Raw genomic sequence first — 24,407 nt, forward strand, 5'->3', positions numbered from 1 at the left:
AAGCAAGCAGGAGAAAATTGTAATTAGTCCCACTATTTCTAAAGTGAAAACCAAGAACAAATTTTTGCAAGTTATAGTTTTTCAGCTCTTCAATTCCTGTGGATGCCAAAATAAGAAAAAAAAAAAATCTGTATTTATAGCACTCTGTCGAGGGAACAAGTTTTTAAAACAAATAAAACTGTATATTTGCAGCCTGGGAAAATGCCAATGTAGTCCCTTATTCTGATAGCATTATCTCCTTATCTTACAAAACTCTATCAGTTATTTTATGCTTTTACTGTGAAAAAAGCAGGTCTTAGTTTCAAGAGTTTGTGTGTAGAGATGAAGAGGTGAAACACAATTTGAGTATCTTACTTCCTTCACCAGGATTAAATTTTTAGTAAGGCTCTGGTATTTGTTAGAACCTCCTAGTGGGCATTACTTCCCCACTCTAAAATAAATTTCTCCAATATTAATCATTCGTGAAAACAACATTAGTCCACTGATACTGCTCCTATCTGCCAATTCCCCTCAGCAGCACAGGAGGAATTGTGCTTTGTAACAGAGCTGTCAATGCTATTACTTTTTTCATTCATCTTGTCAAATTTTGACATCACACCGGAACCTGAGACGCGGTTTATTCTCTAAAAATGTCAGGGAAAAAAAAAAAAAAAAAAAAGGAGGAAAAGGTGGGGGAGGGAGGTGGAAATAATTCAGACCTTGAGCCGTGACACCTATCAAACACAAGTAAACTTCCCACTTCCAAACCCCGGGGTCCTCTGGGGCTGCGGGAAGCCGAGGCTTTCACAGCCGAGCTGGATGCAGTCAGCGCCCCCCCCCCCTTCAGGTTTTTTACCTCCCTCCCGGCGCCCGGCTAGCCCTTCCCCGCCCGGTGCCAGCAGGGCCGCCCCGGCTTCCCCTGAAGCAGGCCCCAGCTCCGGTCTCCTGCCTCCCGCGGGAAACGGTCTTGGCTGCGCCGCGCTGGCCCGGGGCGAGCCCCTCTCCGCCCCGGACATCTCCCAGCTCCGCAGGCAGGCCCGGGGCGAGCCCTTCCCCGCCCCGGGGTCTCAGGAGCGCCGGGCCCGCTCCCGCCGCCCTGCCCGACCCCGCCTCGCTCGCTGAGGTAACCCCCGCCTCGGCCAGCCCGGTGCCCCCACCGCCCGCGGAGGTAACCCCCGCCTCGGCCGGCCCGGTGCCCCCACCGCCCGCTGAGGTAACTCCCACCCACACCCTCACCCCGGTGCCGGCTCGGCGCCCCCTCCCGCCGCCCTCGGGGCCGGCCGGATGCCCGCGCCCCTCCCCCGGGCCGGGCCGGGCCGGGCCGGGCCGCCCGGCGGCTCCAGTCAGGCTCCCTCCCCCGCCCTCAGCTCCCTGCGTGCCCATCTCCTGGGGAGGGGGCGGGAACAGGCGCTTCTTGCCCCCTCCCTCCCCTTCCCCCGCACCGCTTTGATTGGGCCGTGCCGTGCCGCCCATCAACCCAACCCTCAATCCTGGTTGGCCGCGGCGACAGGCCAGGGCGCAGCTCCCGCCTGGCGGAGGTCCCTCTGGCCCGCCCCCACACTTCGCGGCGGTGTCCTCAGAAGACTCATTGGGCCGAAGGGGGCCGCTCCAGCGCTACCGGCGGATCCGCGCGCCCATTGGCCGGCCGCCGCGTCAATCCTCCGGGCCGTGGCGCCCCGTAGGCTGGCGGGGCGCCCGGGGGGCGGGGCGGGACGGGATGGCCTCCTCCCCCCCCGCCCTCCACCCGCCGCCTCTCCTCGGTCCCGCCCTGTGACTAACTCCCGTGTGTGAGTCACGGCGCGGCCCGTCAGCGCCGTTAAATGCCGTGTGCGGGCGGGCGGCGCTGCCTGGGCTGCCCCGGCCCCCTGCGCGCGGGCGGCCGCCTCCCCCGCCTCCTCCCCCGGTACATGGCTGGCGGGCCGTACTTGTCACGGTGTCACATCCTCCCTGCCGGCTGCGGCCCCAACTTCCCCCCCAGCTCGGCTGCCGCCGCCGCCCGGGGCCACCGCAGCGGCATGGGATAGAGCACAGCCGCCTCAGCGCCTGGCCGCCGCCTCCGTCGCGCAGCCCGGCGCCTCGCCGCACGCTCCTTTTAAATTTCTCTCTCCGGTTTAAATTCCTCGCCCGTGTCTGTGTGCGTGTGTCCCGCTGCCTCTTCACACCCCCCTCCGCGTTCCCTCTTCCCGTTGACCCCGACTGGCCGCCCCTCGCTCCCCTCGGCGCCTCCCTCAACGGTCCTCAACGGCCCTCGCCGCGGAGCCCCCCGGAGCGGGTGAGTGCCGGGCACGGCCTTCCCGGGCTCGCCGGGGAGGGGAGGGGGGGCGGTGTGCGAGGGGCGGTGGGGGGCGGCGGGTCGGGGTAGCCCCCGGTTGTCCGGCGGGGCGGCGGGCCGGGTGGCTCCGCTGGCTGCCAACTGTTTGAAAGTTGGGGGCATTTGCCTCGGCGCAGCCGGGCACCGGCCGGGGAGGTACTTTCCCCCTCGGACTGGAAAAGAAGGGGAGGAAAAAAACATTAAAAAACCCCAAAAATCAAAACCCCGACGTCGTTGCCAATTACAAATGCGTGTCATGCTGCTGATGACACATTTGATTGTAATTTTTTTTTCTTTGGTCCCCCCTTCCTTTGGTCGAGACGGCCGTTGAGGCGGTGGCGAAGGTGGATGTCAGGGGCGAGGGGCTCCCGAAAGCCACCCGGGTCGAGTGACGGGTCAGACCCCTCCGGACCGGGCTCCGGTCACTGTCCTTCTCGGGAAACCAGGGAAACCCACCTTTTTTTATTTCCAGATGCACCATCCTCCTCCCCACCCTGTCGTGCCTGGATGTTTCGGTGTTACCTGGGCTTGACTTGGCGTGTCAGGAAAATGCGTGTGTCGTAGGGTGAAGCCGTGGTCCGCAGTGGGGAGTTTTGGTGGCTTGGATTGATAGTAGGAGCACTTAATGTAAAATGGTTGTGTGTCTATTTCATTGCTATTGATTTTCATGTTTTTTCCCTCCTTAATGTATTTTTAGAAACGTGAATGTGGTGTATGTTCTCGTGTGCTGTACGTTCAGAGTAGCTAAAATAAAACAGATACGTGGAGAACCCCAGAAAGTACAGCAACGTTTCCATACACAGGACGTCTGAAGCCTTAGTACTTTGCTGGGTTTAGTTATTAATTGCTCGATTTTTGTAATTCATATTGCATGGAAACTAATTGCTGAATTGAAGGTTTACCAAATGTCACAGCACTCCAAAATCATCTTTCTCAGACATCTGAAAAATAAATCTACTGAACTTTTGTTAAGAGGAAAGGCCAGCACCATTCTGAGAATCCTCTACATGAAGCTTTTTTTAAGGCAAGCACTCTTGTAAATGAGAAGTAGTAAAGTATGGCTTTAGTCAGTGGCTGCTTAAGTGTAGTCTTAAGTATGCTGACGATCAGTAAATTTCTAGAGGAAATGAAGTCTTTAACAAATCTTGTCTTTCTTCTATCTGTAAGGAGAGGGAGGGAAACAAAAACCAATCAGCTCTGAGGTTGATGCCAAATCAGTCCTAAGAAGTAACTTGCCCAACATAACCCAAAAACTTCCTAAATGTCTGTTATTTTGCTTTTATGGGGAGTCCTTGAGCTGTGGTCTCTTAAATCAGTATGAAGTGGGCCTACTTCTCCTCTGATACTAGTTTAGCACCAGTGTAACTTCATTAACTTTAATGGAGCAGATTTGCATTAATGTGAAAAGTAATCAAGAAACCCGTATTTTCAGAAGGGCCCCTGTAGTAGTGTGACGTGACAAGCTCTGATTCCTTCTCTCATCAGACCCAATTACGCCACCCTTACTCACGCTGAATGGTACTTTACTGCGCAAGTACTCCCTTCGATGCTTGTATGACTACTTGTGTACTACAGTACCAATCCGAGTGAGGTAGAGTGGCGCTTATTTTTTTGTAACCACTTTTTTTGACCTTCCCTTGAAATAAGAATATATTGGATAACTATTTTTTCTTGGGTTTGAAGAAAACTTCTGAGGATTAAATGTAAAGCTGCTGTGTGACCGTACCAAAAAGCCCCTGTTTAAGACCACCAGTGCTACCAGTGAAACAGGCAGGTAAGTTTCCTGTGTGTTTAGCTTTTCCTTGTTGCTATGGAAAGTAGGAAAAAGATGGTTGAAAAATTCATTATCTTGTCCTGAAGTTCCTCTGTGCCTGAGGGAATCCATACCTACATGCGGTGTTCAAGTTGGGAGTTGTTTTTTTTCCCTTTCCCTTCCTTTTCCAGAACCCCCCCAAACATTCACATGCATTGTTTAAATGTTTGCTATTGAAATCACTGGCAGCAGCATCAGGCCCTCAGTTGTTTTTCTTTAAAGCAGTTGATAATGGCTTGGGTGTGATGTTGTAGAAAGATAATATTATCTGGTGTGTCCATAGCTCAGATCCACTGTCTTTCTTACAATCTCAGAAGAAAGCGCCGTACTAAGCAGCCTGTAAAGAAAATATGTCTAACAAAGCAGAACTGTCTTCTGCCTTTATGTTCTTATTTATAAATCTCTTGAAAGTTTGCTTGATACTCTTTCAGAACAAGACACAATTCTTTCATGTTTGTTTCATGTTTTCACTTCCTCCTATGACTGTGTTCATTGCGAAGCTTTTGTGTCACTGATTGAGATGTTATTGTAATTAACATTAATTATGCAAACTAGATTGTTTTTAGAGGCTCTCCAACTCTGTATTGATATTGTCAACTTGTTTGTTTGTTGAACGAAAATCCACACATTTCACCATTCTCAGAAAATAGATTAACCGGTTCCAAATTAATATATGCGTAGGAAACCATAGCAAAATTAATCTATTTTAGCTCAAACGGCACATTGAATCTTGACAGAGATGGTGAATACAGAACGGTTGGATCTGAAACATCAAGGCAGGGTGAATGGGGGGGAGCAAGAAAGCGGACTAGATACAGCCATTTGGGGAGGGTGTTTACACTGCACAGTTCCACCATATTCTTTACACATAGACAGTACTAGATTAATTGGGCCAAATTCTGTAGTCTCTAATTGAGCAAAACTCTCACAGAAGTATACTGGAGCTGTCTGCTTGGTTGTGGACTGTTGAATTTGTTTCAGAGAAATGGAGAAAAAATGGCAGAGTTTACTTCATTAATTTTTTAGCACATTTTGGATTTTAGACTCGGCGAAGATATTTTCCTTTAATTTGGTTTAGAAGGTGTTTTTAAAAGAGAAAAAACTTACTAAAAATATCTTTGCAAATGTGTGTTCGCTTATAAAAAATTCCCTATAGCAATGGTAACGTTTTACAATTTTTTTATAATGTTAATTATAGTGACATTCACAAAAGTCTCTATGTCTGATTCTGAATCTCTCCCTTGAAACACTTCCGAGCTGAGGAGGACTTTAGAATCTCTCCCTAGAAATCACAGTTGTTGCAGTATTTATACGTTGTATTGCTGTGTACTCTCAGGAAGAAAAAAAATAAGTGTGGGGAGAAGAGTTTAAATGAGAATTTGTTGTCACGATATCAAATCTGAAAACACATGCAGACTGGTAGATTACTCCCTGTCTTAAAAATTAAGTCTCTCTAATTTCCCATTTAAATAAGCAAAATTTGGTTTGCAGTTTGCTTTGGGTAATGAAAGAGAGGTTTTTTTGTTTCTACTTTTGGTACAGTGGTCCTCTGGAAAGTTAGAAACAGTGCCCTGGGGCTCGGCAAAGTGGAGGGTGTATAATTATATGGGAAGGCTCCATAGCATCACTGAACTAGCATTAGCAGCTGAGTGAGTTTGTTAAGCTGTAGAGATGGTATTATGGAAATCAATAAAATGCTGATTTCTTTTTCTTATTGCAAATTCCATGTTAAAGATGCTATTTGTTTTTCTGCCTTCCACATAGGCTTGCCAAACCATTAGTTGATTTGGAAAGGCAGGTTCTTCAGTTCAGACAATAAGTAGTCAGATTTATTTTTTAAAAAAAACTCTCTTAAATCTTTATTTATTAGATTGTCTTCCAGAAATCACACTAACATCCTGGCCTGTAAGTGGCTTCAAGTGTGTCTGTTTGTCAGCAGAGGCAAAAGTGAAGGTCACTTATTTTTCTTATGACATGCTGGTGTGGCATTGTTTGTTGTAACTCAAATGCTGTGTGTTCCTGACATCCCTGTTTCAAATTAAATTATCTCGAGTGTTTGGAGGGTTCTGATGAGATGTGCTGAAATCCATGGTAAAAATAAAAGAGAAGTAGTGACCTCAACTGTTTTCAGAGACGTGAGTCAGGAGGGCTGATATTAATCACTGCAAGATCCGTAATAGGCATCGGCCTTTATTTCTTTGTCTCAAAGCTTCTCCTGCTTTCATACTAGAAAGTAACCAGATCATTCATCATGTTAAGCGCTTGGAGAAATGACATATCGACAGCCTTATGTTGAGTACTATGTAACATATATGATGCATTAAGTTCTGATGATCCATATAAAACATTTTAATTGGGAGGAGCAGTAAATGGGAATGGCTGTTGTCTAATCCAAGGACTTTATGCTTTTTTTTCTTCTTCCTGATTGAAATTAAACTGAAGTTCATAATCAAATTATTTTATTTTTAAATGTCTGTATGCTGTGGCCCTCAATAAAATACTCTAAACCATTTTATTCAAGCTAAGGTACACTAAGGGCTTTGGGGGAACCTCCAAACCTGTCTGCCATAGTGGTGGACAGCATAACTGATGGTAATCCAGTAGATTTTATGGAAGGTGGACTTCATAGGAAGGTCCAACTCAGCAGTTTCTTCAGGGACACTGCAGCGAGCATCTGTTTTGTGACATGTGAGTGGCGTATGTACAGAGTTCAGATATCGTGAGGTGTGCAGAGCATGTTCTTGTATGTATAGAAACAGTTCAAAATGCCGAATTTATGATGCAGGCAACAGTAAAGGTCAGCAACTTGGAAAATTAATAATATGGTTTGTGTTGACATTTCAGAGGGAATTCTGATGGGGGCGTGGTTCCAGTGAATGTAAACTTGCCAGCCCGGCCGTACAGATAAAATAGGCAGCCCTTCTCTTATCTCTTTGGTAACCCAAACCTTTTTACTGAGAAACCGGCAAAATTATGTTTATATTCTCCCTATGCTTTATTGTTTCTGCTAATCTCTAATTAAATAGAGCCAGTGAGAGCCAGCGTGGTGCTTTCAGTGCTCAACTACGGTGTAGAAATGACACTCCGCTTTCTATTGATTATGAGCCCGTGAAGTCACAGGAAGGGCGGGAGAGTTGGACTAACGTAGTAGGCAAGTAAATTCCTGATTCTCTAAAATATTTGCCTGTAGTCGTAGTGATATACGGTACTTCATATCTCTGGCATTGCCATGGGTGTCCAGTTAAGGACAGTTTAAGAACACTGAAATGAAAAAAAAAAAACCCAACCCAGGGGTGAAGAGATCTCAGCAGAACCTGAATAAAATATTTTTAGCTCCTACTGTGTGAAATAGGGAGGAACGTCCCCAGAAATAATGAGGATAAAGTTTTTCGTAACTAAAATTACAGTAGTGATGGTGAGCCTGAAAAAGTAGCTCCTAGATAAGAGAAGGAATTGTAATCACTTTGCTGTCTTTTCATAAGCTGTTACTGATGTGATTAAACCATTAGTTCTGAGAACAAGTACGTTGAGAGCTTGGATTTTTCTTCTTTAAAATTTAGAAGTCTATGTTCATATATTTGCTGTGGGGCAAAATAAAATACTGCCTGTTTGATTATCCAAAATCAACGTTCTCATTAAAAAAACAAAACAAAAAAACCAAAAGAACCACAACAAAACTACACACTCTGCTTTTTGTTGAAATGAAGTCAGATGTTCCTGTGGATGCCTTTTTCACTTCTGTTTTTTTTTTTTTTCTTTCTTCTAGGTATCTTTTCATCATCTGCTTTCCTTCTTTCTGTCCTGCTGAATTCCTTTTCTGTCTCTGCTTCTTTCCAGCCAATTTTTTTTTTCCATTTGTTGTTGTTCTTTCTAGTCTTAATCAACTACCAGTGTTGCTGCTTGCTTACAGAATCACATTAACAGCTCTATGCAGGGTACAAATAAATAGCAACTGATCCTTCCTTAAAAAGCTTACAGTGGGAATGTGAAATCTGGGGGACTGGCATCCAGCCTCTGTTTTTTGTGGCCCACACTTCTTGGTTTTGGTATGAAGAGTGGTTATGCTGCTGTCATGCAGTTCCAAGGCACATGTTGAGGTATGCAGTGCCAGTAATATTTAGTGTCCTCTGCCCTTGGCAAAGAAAAGGTTCAGCACCTCTGACCCATACTCCAAAAGGAAAACGTGAAGGGAGAGCCTGTTGGAGGTATGACATGAGTTGGTGCAGTCATCCAGGAGGAGTCAGAACCACAGCCAGGAATAATACCCAGGTGTCATCAGCTTCAGGCACATGCCCTGTGCTGTAGCAAAGCAGGTTTTTTGCTGCTTCTATGCTTTATGGAGATCACTTCTATTTTTGCTTTTTATTTATTTCTTCTGCTTCTGTTTATTTGGCTGTTTTCTCTGTTTTAGTCTTTTCTCATCTTTAACGTGTCATGGCTACTTGTGACATCTCAGACTGCATCACAGGGATGTTATTAAGACTTAGTGGGTTTTCCCTTATCCTGTGCAGGAATATTTGGCCATTGCCAAAGAAATTGAGGTCAGAAACAGGGCCTCTTGAATACCATGCACCAAAAAGTATGTATGTATGTGTTGAAGGTACAAAAATACTGTTTAAAAACAAACAAACAAGACGTGAAGTTAAAAAAGCTAGTGTTCGGTTTGTGATGCAATGTGAGAACTAAGGTATGAAATGAGATAGTTTTTCTGTGGAGATGTAAAGGTAAAAGGTGCAGCCTTTTTAAGAGAACAGTTAAACTATTAAACCTTTTTAAAGGAACACACCAGTCCTTTGCTGAACCTGCTAATCTGAAGGGTTTTGGAAGGTAAGCAGCCTTCCTTCCTGCAAGAGGGAACATATCTGATTGTAAAGTTTTGAAACAGCTGAAATCTCTAGGCCTGGTGGTGATGATGGTCTTTGCCTGATACCAAGTGGAAGAGGTAGGAGCCAGGAATGCAGTGGGAACATGCCCAGGAATAAGGCATCGTTTCAGCATTTGGCCAACACAGGGAGGCTGGTTTGATTTGGAATATTTTTCATTTATTCCCTGTTTTCAGATAATTCAGTGCAAAGTCTAGGGAAATGCAGTTTCTGTCTCTTCAGATTGGCAGATTTTTGTGGCATTCCTACCTTGGAAAGCCCAAAAGGGGGGAAAAAAACCCCTCAGGTATAGTCTTCTGCTCTCCCCCCTGCCATGTTCAAAAAGAGATAGTCATCCCTTGTTCAGAATAAAAACTGTGATAATCCATTTCCTTTGCTGTGATAATCCATTGCCTGAATGTCCTGGTAGCATAATTTGATTATGGTGCTTGGACAGCTATCATACTCCTATAAAACAACAGTGTTTAAAATGTTATAATCCAAGAAATCCAGAGTTAAAGTGCTTACAGCAGTGACTAATTGCATGTTAGTATTACTGTATCTTCCTGAGTTATGTCCCTTATTGGTCAAGACAGACTTGCAGATGAGTTCTTAACATGTTATTTAACAAGACAGTAGTGCTCTGTGTTCAAATTGCTTGTTGTGTGTTTTTATTCTCCCTTCCCAATGTAGGGTTCAGCCCTCCTTACTAGTTTTATGGGAAAGCCACAGATCCAGATTCCTTCTGGAGCTGCTGCAGCATGAGTGAACAAACTGTGTAGGGCTTCTTTTAAGAGCTATGAAAGTAGCCTGTGCTCCTTACCCAAGAAAAATTAAGATTCCTTATTATCTCTGGGGCTTTTCTGTGGCTTTTTGTCTTATTTTTTGGTTTTTTCCCTTCCCTTTCTTCCCCACTTCAACCCTGATTCTGAAGGAGCTGGAAGGATTACCAAACCCAGCCTTATTTACATCTTTCCAGTCAGAAGAGGGTGGGGTGGGAAAGGTCTGTGTTGGACTGCAGATGTTTTCTCTAGCCCCTTCACCACCCCCAAGTCACACTTCTTCAGCCTGAAAAACAATAGAGGAAAAATTCCTGCTTGAACACTTTTTCCTAGCTTTAATGAGAGATTAAGGAAAAGTCTTTCGTTTACAAAGAAAGGAAGTTGTGTAGGTGAATGTATCTAGCAGCCTTTAGGAAAGGGTCACCACCATAGGGGTGCTGCTTAGAAAGGTTGCCAAATCCTGCCAGACTTGCACCAGGCTGTTGTGAAAGGCTGCTATGAAATGAAGAAGCTATATAGCCAGTGTGTGCATGCGTATTTCTGAAGGTTATGCTGGATTTCTGCCATGCCACAAAACTGATTAGAATAATTTATAATAAAAAGTGGGGCATGGATTTCAGAAATGGATAATGTGATGGGGGAAGGAGGGAAGTGGATGGCAGGGAAGGAAAATCTGAAGGTTTTCCTGGTCAGTGGATGTACCCCAAAGTGTAAATTTTTTACTACTGTAGGAAGAAGCTATAGCCCTCGCTTTTGTTGTCAGAGATGACTGCTATATACTTGGCTTAATATACATCTTGCGTGCTTATGTGTTGCCGTTTGTTTATTTACTTGCAGTAGGATTCAGGATATTCCAGGTGCTTTCCAGGTGCTTACAGATAATCTCTGTTCCAAGGACTTCACAAATCTGAGAAAGGCCAGAGGAAAGTAAGTAGGTGGGAATTTACGGGTTAGTACTGAGTAACAGTGGGATTCACAGGATGCGGGGCCCTTGAGAGGAGCAGGAGTGTGTGTCAAAGGTGCTGTGCAGGTCAGGTGGGGAGGAGGATACACACAGTGGCCTCCATGAAAGAAACAGGCACTGTGCAGACAAGTGCTCTGACTGCTGAGCCTTCTGTCTGTTCTGCATTTATCAGCCATCTAGGCCTAGTAAATGTGTACATTTTGGTCCCTGGTGTGTCTGGAAAGAAAAGAGATCCTTTGCTTTGCTTCTGCATTACAAGTCAGTCCTTGGTCAGTTTAGAGCTGCTGACACCTGATCTGTCTGTTGGACGCTTTCCCCTGTATTTGTCATTGCACGATGTGAAGGCTGTGTAAGTGGACTTATTCTGTCATGTTCTGTGCAGAGAAATGCTGTGAAAATGAGAAAGCAGGGGAATGAGGCATGTGAGGTGTGTGTGTGTGCAACAGTCAGAAGCAGCATTGGGGTTTTGCACGTGCATTCCTTGGGGCAGTGTCATCGTCTTCGGTTCAATTTTTGCTGCGATTAAGGCCCCTGAGCATGTCTGCAACACAAAACAGAAAATAGAAAGAAAATGTTTTCAGCCATCATTCTAACATTGCTTATGTGCGTATGAATCATTCCTCCTCCATCTGGAAGGATGAGATGCAGAGCTCTCTTCTAAGGAGGTATCTAACGTACATCCTCATAGCAGTCAGCAATTGGCATGACAAAAGGGTTACAGCTAGTGGCTGGCACTTTTCCCATCCATCTTGCCACTGGAGACATAATGCTTTTGCAATGTGCTTGTTCTTCAGGCACCAGCGTGCAGAGCCAGTCCTTGGGACATGCAAACAGAAGAGCAGTTGCATGTTGTTCGCTTTTGCTTGTGGTGCTTCCTCAGTGTCCCAAGAACTGGCAATTGGAAGTAACAGCAATGAACTGGTTTTCTTTGAGTGTGACATGGAGTGGATGCAGTGGGAGCAGTGGGGTAGTTCCCTGGAGAAGATGAGCAGCAGGGCATCTAGCACTGCTGGTGTAACATCAAGTGTGGGAGAAGACGTTTTGCTTCTAACCTTCTATGCTTTGCACAGCACAAGGCAAAATTTAGTAGTATTGAGTGCATACGGAAAAAAGTCTGATTTTAAAAAAATGTCAGTCATTCTTCCTGTAAACTGACTACCTCATATATATTCTGTCCTTCACTTGATTTGCAAGAAGACCAAGGCCCTGACTCAATTAACTTAGTCTCAAACATTCTTGTGATGTCAAGAAAGAATTTCATTGCCCATCGTTTTGTAGAGGGGCTTTTAATGTGGTGTCAGAATGGACAGTATAAAGAAGGGCCCATTAATCTCAGTACTCTGCCTTAAGAAATCTATTGTTATCTTTATCTGTTGCTGAGCATGACTGGAAATGTCCTCATCTTGCAGCAGTGACCAGTTCAATATGCAATTCAAACCTAAATGTAGAAGCTTGGATGTTCTTCTGGTGAAGCTCCTTGAGGCACTCTTGAAACTCACCAAACACATGCCCGTGGGGTTGGACATGCCTTTGCTGTTTCTGTCTTTTGAAGGACAGTTGGAGATGAGGTAGAGGAGAGTTCAGGATACACTGCCTGCCCCCAGCGCTTTGGTGCATTGAATGAGCTGGTGTTTGGACCCATTGTTCTGCGAGCTGGGACCAGTGGCTCTTTCTCCCTGGGGAGTGCTGTGGGAACAGGAAGAACCTCTCTGCTCCCTGTTCCTGCTCTGCATTTTAACCATCGTCTGTTCTGCAGGACAGGCTCATTTCTGCTGCAGGAGCTGAAAGTCATCTCTCTGTCTTGCTCAGGGTAGTCTGGAGGTTTAGGGCACTGCTTCTGCAAGGCCTCAGCCAACTTGGGTTGGGGTGGGAATGGCAGGGATGAAATCATCCATCTGCCTCACCTGAGGGAGCTAAGCATGGAGGATATGGACTTGTGGCCACTGCTAGTGCCTTGTATATGAAGTGAGGAACTTTAACTTTTTGAAGGACAGGTTCCTATCTTAGCACATGGATGGGGAAACCTCCTTTCTGCTTCTTTGTGATGGGTGGGTTTAAGATGCAGCCCTGTTCTTAACATCTCTTATTAGCTGACTCTAGACAAGGACATGCTGAGCTCAGGGGTGTGAAGTACTGGCCTATTTCCTATTGTACTTTGGGTTTGGGAGGAGGGAGATGATCTGTAGGCTTTCTGCAGTGGCATTCCTGTTCTGAGGTGAGAACAGCTGTGCCTCTTTCCTTCGGAACTGTTGTGACTGCAGGCAGGGATTGTGAAACCCTCCTGTGTTGCTGAAGCTGAACACTGCATGAGAGAGACTGTATCTGTCTCCTCTCTCCCAAAGTGCTTTTGAGAGGATGCTCTGTCGCTGGGATGTGAAATGGTGTCATAGAAAGCCTCTCTGCCCTGGAGAGTGAAATACTCCTGCATATTAGGGCCCAGTGCTGGCTTTGTATCTGGGAAGAGCTTTTCTTTTTTGTGTCTCAAGCTTCTGCTTTTATCTTTCCTCTGATACACAATAGCCTGGAGAAGACCCTTCAGGCAGCGATGCTCTGTTACTTTCTCTAGCTTCCTGACTGATGTTTATAATATAGTGTAATAAACATTTCTGGCTTATTTCAGGGCATGTACTTGCGAGTGAAAAAGATTTGGATATGTTAACTCTGCCATCTTTCTTACTTGTGCCTGAGATGTTACCTGCTTACAGTCTTTTCTGATACATAACAGCTATGGAAAGGAAACACTCCCCATGCTCCTGGAAACATTTTGGTAACTTGACTTTGGTAAGCTGTACAGTGGTAATAGGGATGAGGGGGTGATACATACAGTGTCTTGCTTTGCAAACTGGCTTCTGGATCCTGCAGAGTGTGGTCAGCAGGTGGAGGTTGTTCACATTGCACACTTCATCTGCAGTATCCAGTTGCAGTGTGCTCCATGTATATAAATTCAGGTCTGCTTTTCTTTGGCTGTCAGGTCAAAGTCTTGGGACCCCTGAGGCAGAAGAATTGCATTGCTCTGTGTGTTTGTATGTGTACACTCAGCAGGTGTATTTTCTCCTATAACATTTTCTGTATCTTCCAGCAGGAGTCAGCTGTGGGTATTTCCCCTTGCTGAGAGGCTGAAGACCAGGTTCTCGTGGCCTAAATTCCACCTAAGGCTCTGTGCTTGAAGGCCAGGGGTCAGCTGAAAGGAAATAAAAGATACAGGGACTTAGATGCGATTTAGGGCATGTGAATCTGGCTGCTTCTCTCCTGTGACACCAGTGTGCCATAAGCATCTAATGTAGGAAACTAGTAGTGAACAGGCCAGGCCAATAACTGTGTTTTCACTTCCCAAAGTGTTTCTAGATGTACAGAACTGCACTCCCCACCTCTAATCCAGCTCCAATGTGAATTTTTAAGCCAATCCCATCAGTGTTAAGCAGAGCAAAGAACCTGATCCAAGCAGTGCTGCTTATTGCTGAAAAGGTCCTGACATCTCACAGCATTTATCTTCTGGAGAGTAACTGGAGGGGTAGGGGAGAGGCCTGGAGCTATGCTGCTGCATGTGGTTTTTTTTTGTGGGTTCTTTTGTTTTTCCTTCTTACGAAGTTTCAAAGCTTGCGTTGTATCTGTGGCCTGGAAGGACTAGGCAGTGCTCTGTTACCCATCAGCACCAGACAGATCTGGTGTTGAATGAGGGAGCACCTCTTGTCCAACATGTGGGCTGTTGGACAAGAGGTGCTGAGGGTGCTTTGCAGGATTCTCAGCACACTTGGCTGTGGGGCAGCTGAGCTCTCCTGGGCTTTGCTTGTGGCCATAAAGAGTGTGATCTCTCACTGTATTGGCCCTGGTAATCTTGGACTATCAATCATCCTCTTCTCATTTGGAAGAACTTTGACTTAATGAGAGATACATCAGCTTGAGTAATTTCTGTTTGAAGATATTAAGCTCTGTGAATACTGAAGAATATCATATCCTAAACTTGAGCAGTCCTGACTGTAATGCAGTGCTGTTCTTGGAATGATTTGTTTCAACTATAGGGCCAGTTTAAATAGAGCTATTTAAGTATATGTTGCTGTTCCTCATACATCAAAAAGTGAAGTTCAGCGAATAATGAGTTATCATGGGCACCACAATGAGATAAGAACTCATCATAGCTTTGCAATAAATGGCAATGTCATTAAAGGAAAAAAGACTTTTTTTGTCTATAAGCTTAATTGGAAAAGCCAGAAATCTTGACTGGAGATTTTTAGCATGCTGACCAACTGGAATATATTGTAATAAGAGCAAATATCTGTGTGCAGAGGGTGTCTGAGATCGATTGCTGTGTGAGCCACATGGCTGTGGAATATTTTCCTACATATGCCTTTTATGTAGATAAGTGACAGCATCTGATTTCTGGTCCTGGAGGGAAAGTGTAATACCTTATTATTGAACAGCTTTGCAAGATGCAGCCGTTGTCATTAAAACTCAGCAGTGGACAGTGGAGCTGTATTTGGCACGTATGGACTTTTTTAAAAAAACCCCAAACTTCTAATGGCGGTGACTTGCAGTTATATCATGCTGTAGTTCTAAACTGTGGAAGGTGGTTTGAATTGTTTATATTCTCATTCAGATCTTTAATGTGCACGCAGAAGCAGCTGGTTTCTGGGATTGCTGATCATATGGATTGGAGGTGGGGTTGACCAGCCCTGGTGTACAGGGTTATTAGGCATTCGCTCTTTCACTGAGTTTTGTAACACAGCCACTACGCTTGAATTTCCCTGTCTGCAGAACATGGGTCCATCCTGCAGTTTATAAAAAATTCTGAGAGGAATGATGTGCAAGAACCATGCCACTCTTCTTCCCTTTGTGGTGCTTACTTTAACTTATTGCTTTTAGTAAGTAGAATCATTGTACCACTGTGGTCTCCGTGATAGTTAGCAGGACACCACGATCTGCCCATCTGCAACAGCTCTGCTGGAAAGGTCTAATCTGCAGGAGCCCTTGTTTGCTCTTAAGGATGAAATGCAATTGAGCATCTGGTGAAGGCTGTTCTATGGTAGAAATTAACTATAAATATATACCTGGGGTTTTTTTAATCATTAGGCTTAAATTGATTATTTCCTACCAGTTGTAGGACTCCTAAAAATTGCTTTTTCTCTTTTCATAAGAAAAACATCAGTTTGGTGGGCAAATGCTATGCTGTGGGTAAGATGTGGCAACAATAATGCATGAGGAGTGGTGTGAGGAAAAAGACAGCTTCCTGCTCTGTGTTGTTTCTGATTTTTTTTTTTTCCCTTCCTAATTACGTGGAGTTGGAAGAACGAGCTGGTAGGATATGAATGTTGCTATCCCATAATAAGAGTTGTGGTCATGGTTGCCATGCAAGTATGAAGCTTCAAAAGATTATGATGTGTTTTGAGGATAGACCGGGAATAATTCAGGCCTGCACATGGCTCTCTCAGGTAGAAGGTAAGCTAAGGGAATGTCTACAAAGCTAGAGCCCAAAGCTGGAATTGTGCTCCCTGTTCTAGTTAAACCAATACATAAACAAACCAGTTCACTTGATGTTCCCATTAATTTGGACTGCTTACCTTTCCAGTTTTTCCGGCTTGTGATTTGAGTAGAATGAGCCAGTAGGAGAAATGACAGTCTGGAACTGGCTTGACTTGTCTCCATCTCTCCCCAGAAAGCCAGTTTCTTTTCTATCACCAAAATAGGGACTGGCTCCACAGCTATTGTTCAGGACACCTGAGACTCCACAGCAAAATCATCTGCTGCTGCCTAGAAAAGGGACAGCAAAGGAAAACTTGCAATCCTTTGCCAGCTTTTTCTGCACCTCTCTACCTACTATGGCTTTTCTCCACTGTACAAATGGTGTAGCAGCTGCGCTTCAAAATCACTGGGGCTTTCTCTTCACCCTGGGGCATTTAACTGTATCCAGCCCTGGCACCTTTACAAGCACAGGCAGCAGAAGGTGCATGTGGGGCCAGTGTCCTGTCTGTGCTGAGCGAGCTGCTTCTCACAGCTGTGCTCTGCCTGTGTCTCCTTCCAGCATGGCCATAGCGCACGAGGTGGGCTGGCCCATGGGAAGACAAGTTGCGTTGTTCTTCTGACTTGAAGTCTTCAGGCCTGCCATGATCTTAAGCCTTTTGTCCCTGAAGATACTAGGGAGTAGCATGAATAACAGCCTTTCCTTTTTAGTGGAGAACCAAACACTTGGGTTACTGAGGGATCTCTGGGACCAGTTGGAACAGGTTTTCCCACTGTGTGTGTGTGTGAGACAAGGCATGGTAGGGAGAAGGAGACTGGGTACTCGGTGCATTTAATTTTATTGTGTAACTCCACCGCAGCATGCTTATGACGTGTGTTTCTGACTTAACCAGGAACCACTGAAGGTGCAAAGCTCCTCCATGTCCTCCATGTTCCAGGAAGGTCCTGACAAGCTTCTGGCTAAACAGCCAACAAGTCCACGGAGTCCCTTTGGTGCTTTGATGCCTGTGGAAAGAGAAGTTGGCAGTGGGAGTAATTTTCTGGCTTGTGTTGCTGACCATGACAAAAAAAATAGTCAGCTTTCTTGACCTGGAATGGTGCTGAGATTGTGTGGAGGCTGGAGAATGTAGGCAGTGATCTTTCCCTCATGCCTTGGGTCTTTTGAAAGAGATTTCTTTGGTATCAAAGTAGATCCTAACCTTCCCTGGAATCTCCTGGTAGCTGAGATCTGAGGTCTGCCTCCTCAGGCTCGCTTCTCTATCAATTTTTATACGGGGCACTAGTATAGACTTTGATGTACTGTATTCTCAGTCATGACTAGGGGCTCCATGCTTTTGTATGTTGCCTGTGTATCACTGGATACAGCTGGCATGCTCAACTACCAGAAGTGTTTCTTTTGTTTCCTTGATACTGCTAGAAGCCATTCTCAAGTATGTTCTGCCAGGCAAAATAAAATGAAACCTGTGAATCTCAAACTTGGAATCTTGAAGATGATGAAGAAGGGAAACTGTATCTTTGTCAGCACCAAGGCCCTCTGACACAAAAGATCACAGTGGTGATCCATGTCTCTTGAGCCTTGGAGATCAGGGGCTGGATTTCTCTTCTTATACTGAAGGTCACCAACCTCTGACCAAAAGAAAGAGGAGAGAAAAAAATCAAGTTTGTTTAATTAGAAGAAAAAGGGATATGCTGAAAACCTGTAATGGAATTGACTTGAGCTTATGATCGAAACTCTTGCAGTAATTGGCTGTGATCTACTATAATGTTCACACGCTGTACTGGGGTGGGTTTTTTGTTTGCTGCTGGCTTGTCTTTTAGTCTTGTGTTGCATGAAGAGGAGGGAATAGCATGTCAGGTGACGAGAAGCAGGAAACGATCTCCTACATGTGCATCTAAGGGACTGACGCTCAATGACTGGAGTTGGAAGTAAACCATGTCTTAGACCAGGAAAAAATAAGCCCAGTAAATGAAGCAGCTAGTGTAGTTTAGTGTGCAGAACAGAGCCTGGCAGAGGAGGTGCTGGCTGCAGCACTGCACGTCTTCCTGGGATGGGTGATGTTGTGTCGGGGAATTGTAGAGGCTGAAATCCTCTGTGTTGGTTCTGAATCTGGTATATGTGTTAATCAAGATTTACCATAGGCTCCAGTGAGAGAAATGGAGAGGATTGCAAACTCCCAGAAGGTCATTTGAATGCTGTGTACTTGTGTGAGGAATATCACCTAGGAAAGGGGTATTCCTTCTTCTTTAGAAGGCACTAGACATCAGCTGAGACCATTTGCTTTAGCCTTACACAGCAGAGTAAAACTCAGTCATGGGATCTTTATTTTTGAATAGTTAGCAAATTGTGGAGTAGTGATAGAAGTGATTAGAGCCATGATTAACTGTGTTGTTTTTGATTTTTGTGGCTGAACCAAAAATGTGGGTTGGTTTGAATTGAAAGATGAAAAATTTCTTCTGCCAATTTGAAAAATTAAGATTTTTGGTAATCCTGAAACCAAGTATTTTGGATTGTCTAAGCTCCTTTGGGTTAAAGAGTAAGTGATGGAAAACAGTTTTCTAGTTTTAGAGACACAGGAATCTCTTGGGCTGTTCATTAAATTAAAAATTTATTTCAGTCCTTCTGAATACACATTTTTCTGAATGTAACACTGGACAGATTCACCTGCAGGGGGAAAGGGAGCTGTAGGCCCCCCAGCTGCTAGACTTACACTAGCAGCTAGAAACTCTTCTGTATCTTGTATCAACTGTATCCATTTTTCAGAGCAGTGCTATGCACACCCTTGAAATAGTTCTCCAGACAAAAAAAACTTCCCAGCATCTATAATAGACAGATAAAACTGAAAGTTAATCACAGTGAGAAATAGAGCTCCCCCCCCCCCCCCCCCCCCAAAGAGCAGCGTGCGTGTGGAAGGCAAATGAAAATGATTCCCTAATGAAAAAGCAGTAAAGGAGCTGAAGAGCACAGCTAAACAAAGGTAAAACCATGTAGGCTGAATTCAGGCAAGGCTAAACCTTTGTAATACATACAGAGAGTGCAGTATAAAATGAAGGTGGCCAGTCCAAGGAATATTACCATGCATAGATAATGCACATATAGATAATATACGCAATCATACGTTCTGAAAGCCTGTCATCAGAACAAATTCCAAAGCACAGAATGTGCACAGGAGTTCAAAAAGACGTAGCTGGAGAACATAATACCAAGATCACCACAGGAACAATATTCCTTGGGGGTCACTTTGTTTAAAGCAATCCTTTAAGCCTCTACAATTCACTGTCAAGCAAATTCACAGAAAGTGAATTTCCAGGTAGGTGCTGGAGCTAGGTACAGTGAAATTTCAAGCGCACGAATAAAGAAAGGATTGGTGCTAGCCTTATAAAAGCGAAAAAATAAGCCCCTTCAGATTTATTTGCTGCGCATAAGATCAGCCCATGTGGCAAAGCTCATATCGGCATGTCTGTATAAAGTTAGATACTGTTCAGTAGTGCTTTGCTATGGAACAGAAAGTCTCATGAGCCTGACTGGAAATACTCTGCATATGCAGTTTTACAAATGTTATGTGCTGAGCAGCATTTTTAAAGAATACGGGAGGCATTTCAAGGAAGAGTGGATTAAGGAAGTTGTGTGAGATACTGATACCAGTCCTTGCATATCAACAGTGTGTATGATCCATGCTGCATCCCCCTTGTCCCTGAGACGTGAAGCAAAAGGTGAAAGTGTTAGAAGTTGCTGATTCAGTGTACTTATCGACCAAGTTATTTAGTGTATGGTTCTGGTTTAAAGAAATAAATGCTATTTTGAACTGTTGTCTGTATACAGAAAGTCTAAATGAGGCCACCTTGAGAACACTTTACCCCTGTGTGGTTATATGAGGAAGGTACAGAGATGAGAAGACTTCCAAAAGAGGAAATCATGTCTAGACTTCAAAATGCCAGTTCTCAGTTTTGTTTTAGGTGGTGATATCCTGTCTGGTATCTTTGAGCCTCTATGGAGGAGAAATAATTGACTGAGAGAAGGAAACAGTAACATAAGGAGATGCCATGTATCATTTCAGAGTAAAAGTTCACAAACTTTCATATTTCAGCCCTCAAAATTTGTCACAGACTAGAAAGGCAGAGTGTATTTTATTGTCTGATAGTGTATCAATTTAATACTACTGACCAGCAGTGGTGGAAAGCGTTCTTGTGAAGGTGGTCTGCAAGGTCTTGACTAACTTGCATGCTGTAGCCAATGCGCCATCTTCACGTGTTTTATGTTAAAGGTTAAATACTTTGGCTTCTTTCATGTTTTAGCTGGCTTGGGGGCTGAGATAGATGTGTGATTCCCAGCTTTTTATTATAAGTGGCTTGATAAACGTAAATGTAGAACACTGGACCTAAGGAGTTAAGTTCACTATTTCCAGTAGTTCAAATTAAGTTCCCCTGGTTTTGCATATTTTCTGTGTGTACTGTGTCACTGATGCTGAGAAGGGGGATCTCAAACTCTGTAGTTCCCTAAACAAGGAGGAAAACAATTATTTATGTTGTTTGTGGTTAACCTACAGATCAGTATTAATGGTCTGTAAAACCTCTTCAGATAGCTGACTCAATAGAAACTTTTGAGAAACTATTTAAACTTGAAAGAAAAGCTCCATGAGAAGATGGGATAAGATGGAGTTAAAATCATCACGAGAGTGAGTCGGTGTGTGTATGAAGGTCCTCTTGTGATGCATTCATGGGAAGTAAGGAGGCAGAGGAGTGTGTATTTAGGTGCTGAGGGGAAGAAGCCATTAAGTGGAACCAAAAATCTTCAGTACAGTTACTTCTTTCACTCAGATGACAGTGGGGGTGCATGCTTGGATGCAAATACTGGAAACTTCACTTGAGGTGCAAATAATTGCATTTTGTATTCCACAAATTCAAATATGCTGGAGCGGTTTTCCAGGCAGAAAAGAGAATGTAACTTAAAACTTCAAATGGATCCTTACAGCCATTGTGATAATTATATTTGAAATGTATAAAAGTTGTGCTTGAAAACAGGACTTGATGCTGTCATATATATTCTGTCCTGTCCCATCTGCACATATTCAATCACAAAGAGTATTCCCCTTTACAGGGATAAATGGTAAGGTCAGACTTGGATGAATTTTTTTTTGGTCCCTGGACTGTTAATAGGTTTTAGCATATTGTCATATAGCTAATTTTAATTAAGTAATTTTATTTAATACTGACCTGGGGCTTTTCTAGTCTTAGAAGAGGAAGGCAATGCCATCCTAGTAAAACTTAGGTATTTTTTCTATGCTGTCAAGTATCCAGATTTTTACCTCAGTCCTTTTATTGATGGACAGGCATTGTTTTTTTAATTATTTGTGTCAGCTTCTTTGTAGGGATTTTAGGGGTATCCCAAGCTTTCTTTTAATCCATTATGTTTTCGTAAGTATTTTAATCTATATTGTGATAGTTCTTGCAAGAAAACTGCCAGTGTTTCCCTCTCTCTCCATTGCAGTTTCTCAGAGAAGATGATGCATTGATTTTTTTGCTGTTCTTACTTCTGGTATCGCAGTGGAAAATAAAAGCAAGTTGCTTTTCCCCGATATTTGTGTGTGCCCACAAGGAGACACACAGGCATGCTCTTTCTCTCCCACATGTGCTCATGCATGCAGACACACACAAGGAGTTTGTTCTTGCTTGTGAACAGCCAAAAGAGGCTGGACATGGCTGTCTTCAGCTCAGTGGAAATTGGCACAGTCCCACCTCCAGTAAACAACAGCCTGACGTCAGCTCACGCAGCAGTGATAGCAGTAGAACTTGAGAGATGTTTCAACTGGCCAAGCTGTTGAAAGGCTATCTCTGGGTTTGATAATCTCTGGCTGCACTTGAGAGGAATGGGTGCAAAGGTGGGGGGGAGGAATGGTTGGTTAATGACAGAAATAATAGAACAATTTCTGATAACTTTGTATGGGGTAGAGAGGTGATATGTACGTCTTACACCAAAGGGTATTTTGATTCCCACCTCGTCAGCTGCAGTTGCCCTCTCCAGTGTTATTCCAGGTTCTGAAATCCTGGCTGCCCTGTAGAATTCACATTCGTTCCATGTTGGAAGTCAGAGAACAACTAAAGTGCCGTATAACAGTCAATCAAGCAGATGATGAAATTTGACTTTTGAGTTAAGAACTTTCATTATGATTTTAATTCCTGATGTTTGCTTTATTCGGTTGTAGATACAGTTCAAACAACTAAGCCTGGCGATGCTAGGATTTTTACTAGTTCCTCTATATTTGATTTCTATTACTGGAGTATATATAAGTTGTTGAGGCCTCAAATTATGACCGCAACGCCCATAAAAGTTTTACTTGAAAGACACTTGGTTAGTCATCATTATCAAATTAGGCAAGAATAAAGGTACTGTTTTGTCGTGCTGGTTTCAGATAAGGCCTTTAAAAAAGTAGCTGTTTTCCTGCAATGCTACAAATGCCTTGACTGCAAAGTTAGTGAAGCCTCCATTGCATTTCTGAAACAGAGCCACTGTGACTTAAATTTAATAACAGATGGTTCTCCTCATAACCCAACAGTTGAAAGAAACTTTTCTATTGTTCAGTACTACCACTGAAAACACATTTCCATTATGAACTTACCGTACTCTTATGCCAAAACCAACAGTTAAAAATGAATGGTTTGCTCTGGTAACAGGACAAAACAAACATAAAAATCATTGTGTTGTGTGACAGAAAATCAGAATGTTAAAGTAAAAGAAGTTGATAAACCTACAAGGACAACTATTTGATGGGCTATTCTTGAATCAATGACACTTCCAAGCAAATATTTAAAGGCTGTAAAGAATAGTGCATCGACTTCTGCTTTGTTTCTTGTACGGCTGCAAAGACAGCAAGAAGTTCATATTCCATTTAGGTCCTGTCACAAGGGATTTAGTTTTGTGAAATCCTGGAAGGGAATGTGAATAACTGCCAATATTAACATTTTCTAATGTACAAATTTTTACATCTGCTTTTAGGATATATTCAGTCTAGCTTAATCATAAAATCTGTCTTAGAAGGGAGGGACAAGAATGCGAGAGAGAAGGAAAAATTGGACTTCTTCTAGGATGGTGTCTGTCCTATTTGTAGCTTTTGAGCCTTTTGACCAAATCTGGTGGAGATGCACAAGTCTCAAAGAATCACAACTTCTGTGAAAGTGGGCAAGAATGTGAGGATCTGTCTGAGCCCATACTGCTCAATGAATTCATAGAGATCAAAAGAACGAGCGGGATAGATCTGTGCTTCTTGTTAAGAGAATGATACAACTGGGACTGCTGATCTTGCAGAGGGGAAGGAAAGGGTGAACAGCAGCTCTTTCAAAACCAGGAAAGTCCTGACTTTCTGCAGTCTGACAGTCCTTGGAGACTCATGTGGCTGCTTGACATCCTGCTCCCCAGAGGGGCTGGCATGTGGCAAGGCCTGACTGGATTTGATTTATGAGAAAAGTGCAGGACTGTTTTAGAAGAGACCACAGGCCAAGCCATTGGAAAGCCTGTGTCTGAGAGATTGCAGTAGCACAAGAGCTGACAGCTCAGGTAAGGAATTTGTTCAAGAGGAATTGTTTGGTGCAAAACTTTTCAAAATCTCAGGCTAAATAGCCAGGCTGACCATAGGTGAGCTGATGACTGGCTGTGGGCAGAATCGGAGCGCTATTGCAGTGCAGGAGCATGTGAGGTGAGTGGTGAGGGCCCTGGAGCTGCTTTGGTGTGGTGAGGTGACTTTTCCGCAGCTGCAGACTTCTTACACACTTCAGGACCCACGGGCAACTCCACCATCACAACTTTGGCCCCATGCAAATGTGAACTTGCCAGCATGTAGGAGAAAAGCAGGCCTCTTCAGTTGTCCTTTTCAAGCAGGTGTGACACAGGCTGGGCAATGTCACCTGTGTACAAAGTTTGGCACAGGTTGCCTTAGGTCTGTTTATTATCTCTTTTCTTCTCTGTGGTCTGGTGGCAGGCTACTACATTGTCAGTGCCTTCCCTACAGCCTGCTTCCTTTTCTGGGGTCTGGCTTGGGCCTGAGGAGGGTGAAATTGTGTAGGACTATGAAACTCTTACAGCAGACTTAACTGAGCCTAGGTCACTTTAGCAGCAGTACTCTGCACAGGGCTGGTCACAACCCCCAGCAGAACTTCCCCTTCCAAAAACCGTACCGGCATCTACCAAAGACAGTTAATCTCTCAGCTGCAGCCTCACTGAAGATCTGCTATGCCATGAATGGGAGGAGAT

At 44.1% G+C, this 24,407-nt stretch overlaps 1 protein-coding gene across 1 annotated transcript in view; it reads left to right on the forward strand.

The window, feature by feature from the left end:
- Positions 1–1,806: 1,806 nt before the first annotated feature.
- SERTAD2 (SERTA domain containing 2) overlaps positions 1,807–24,407 on the forward strand; it is an 84,182-nt gene continuing 61,581 nt past the window's right edge. Inside the window, exon 1 of the mRNA XM_074923195.1 lies at positions 1,807–2,251. The gene's annotated coding sequence lies outside the window, so the exon portion shown is untranslated. The remainder of the gene's footprint in view (positions 2,252–24,407) is intronic.

This window comes from Athene noctua, chromosome 1, assembly GCF_965140245.1.
Source record: "Athene noctua chromosome 1, bAthNoc1.hap1.1, whole genome shotgun sequence".
In the NCBI taxonomy this organism is placed as follows: Eukaryota; Metazoa; Chordata; class Aves; order Strigiformes; family Strigidae; genus Athene; species Athene noctua.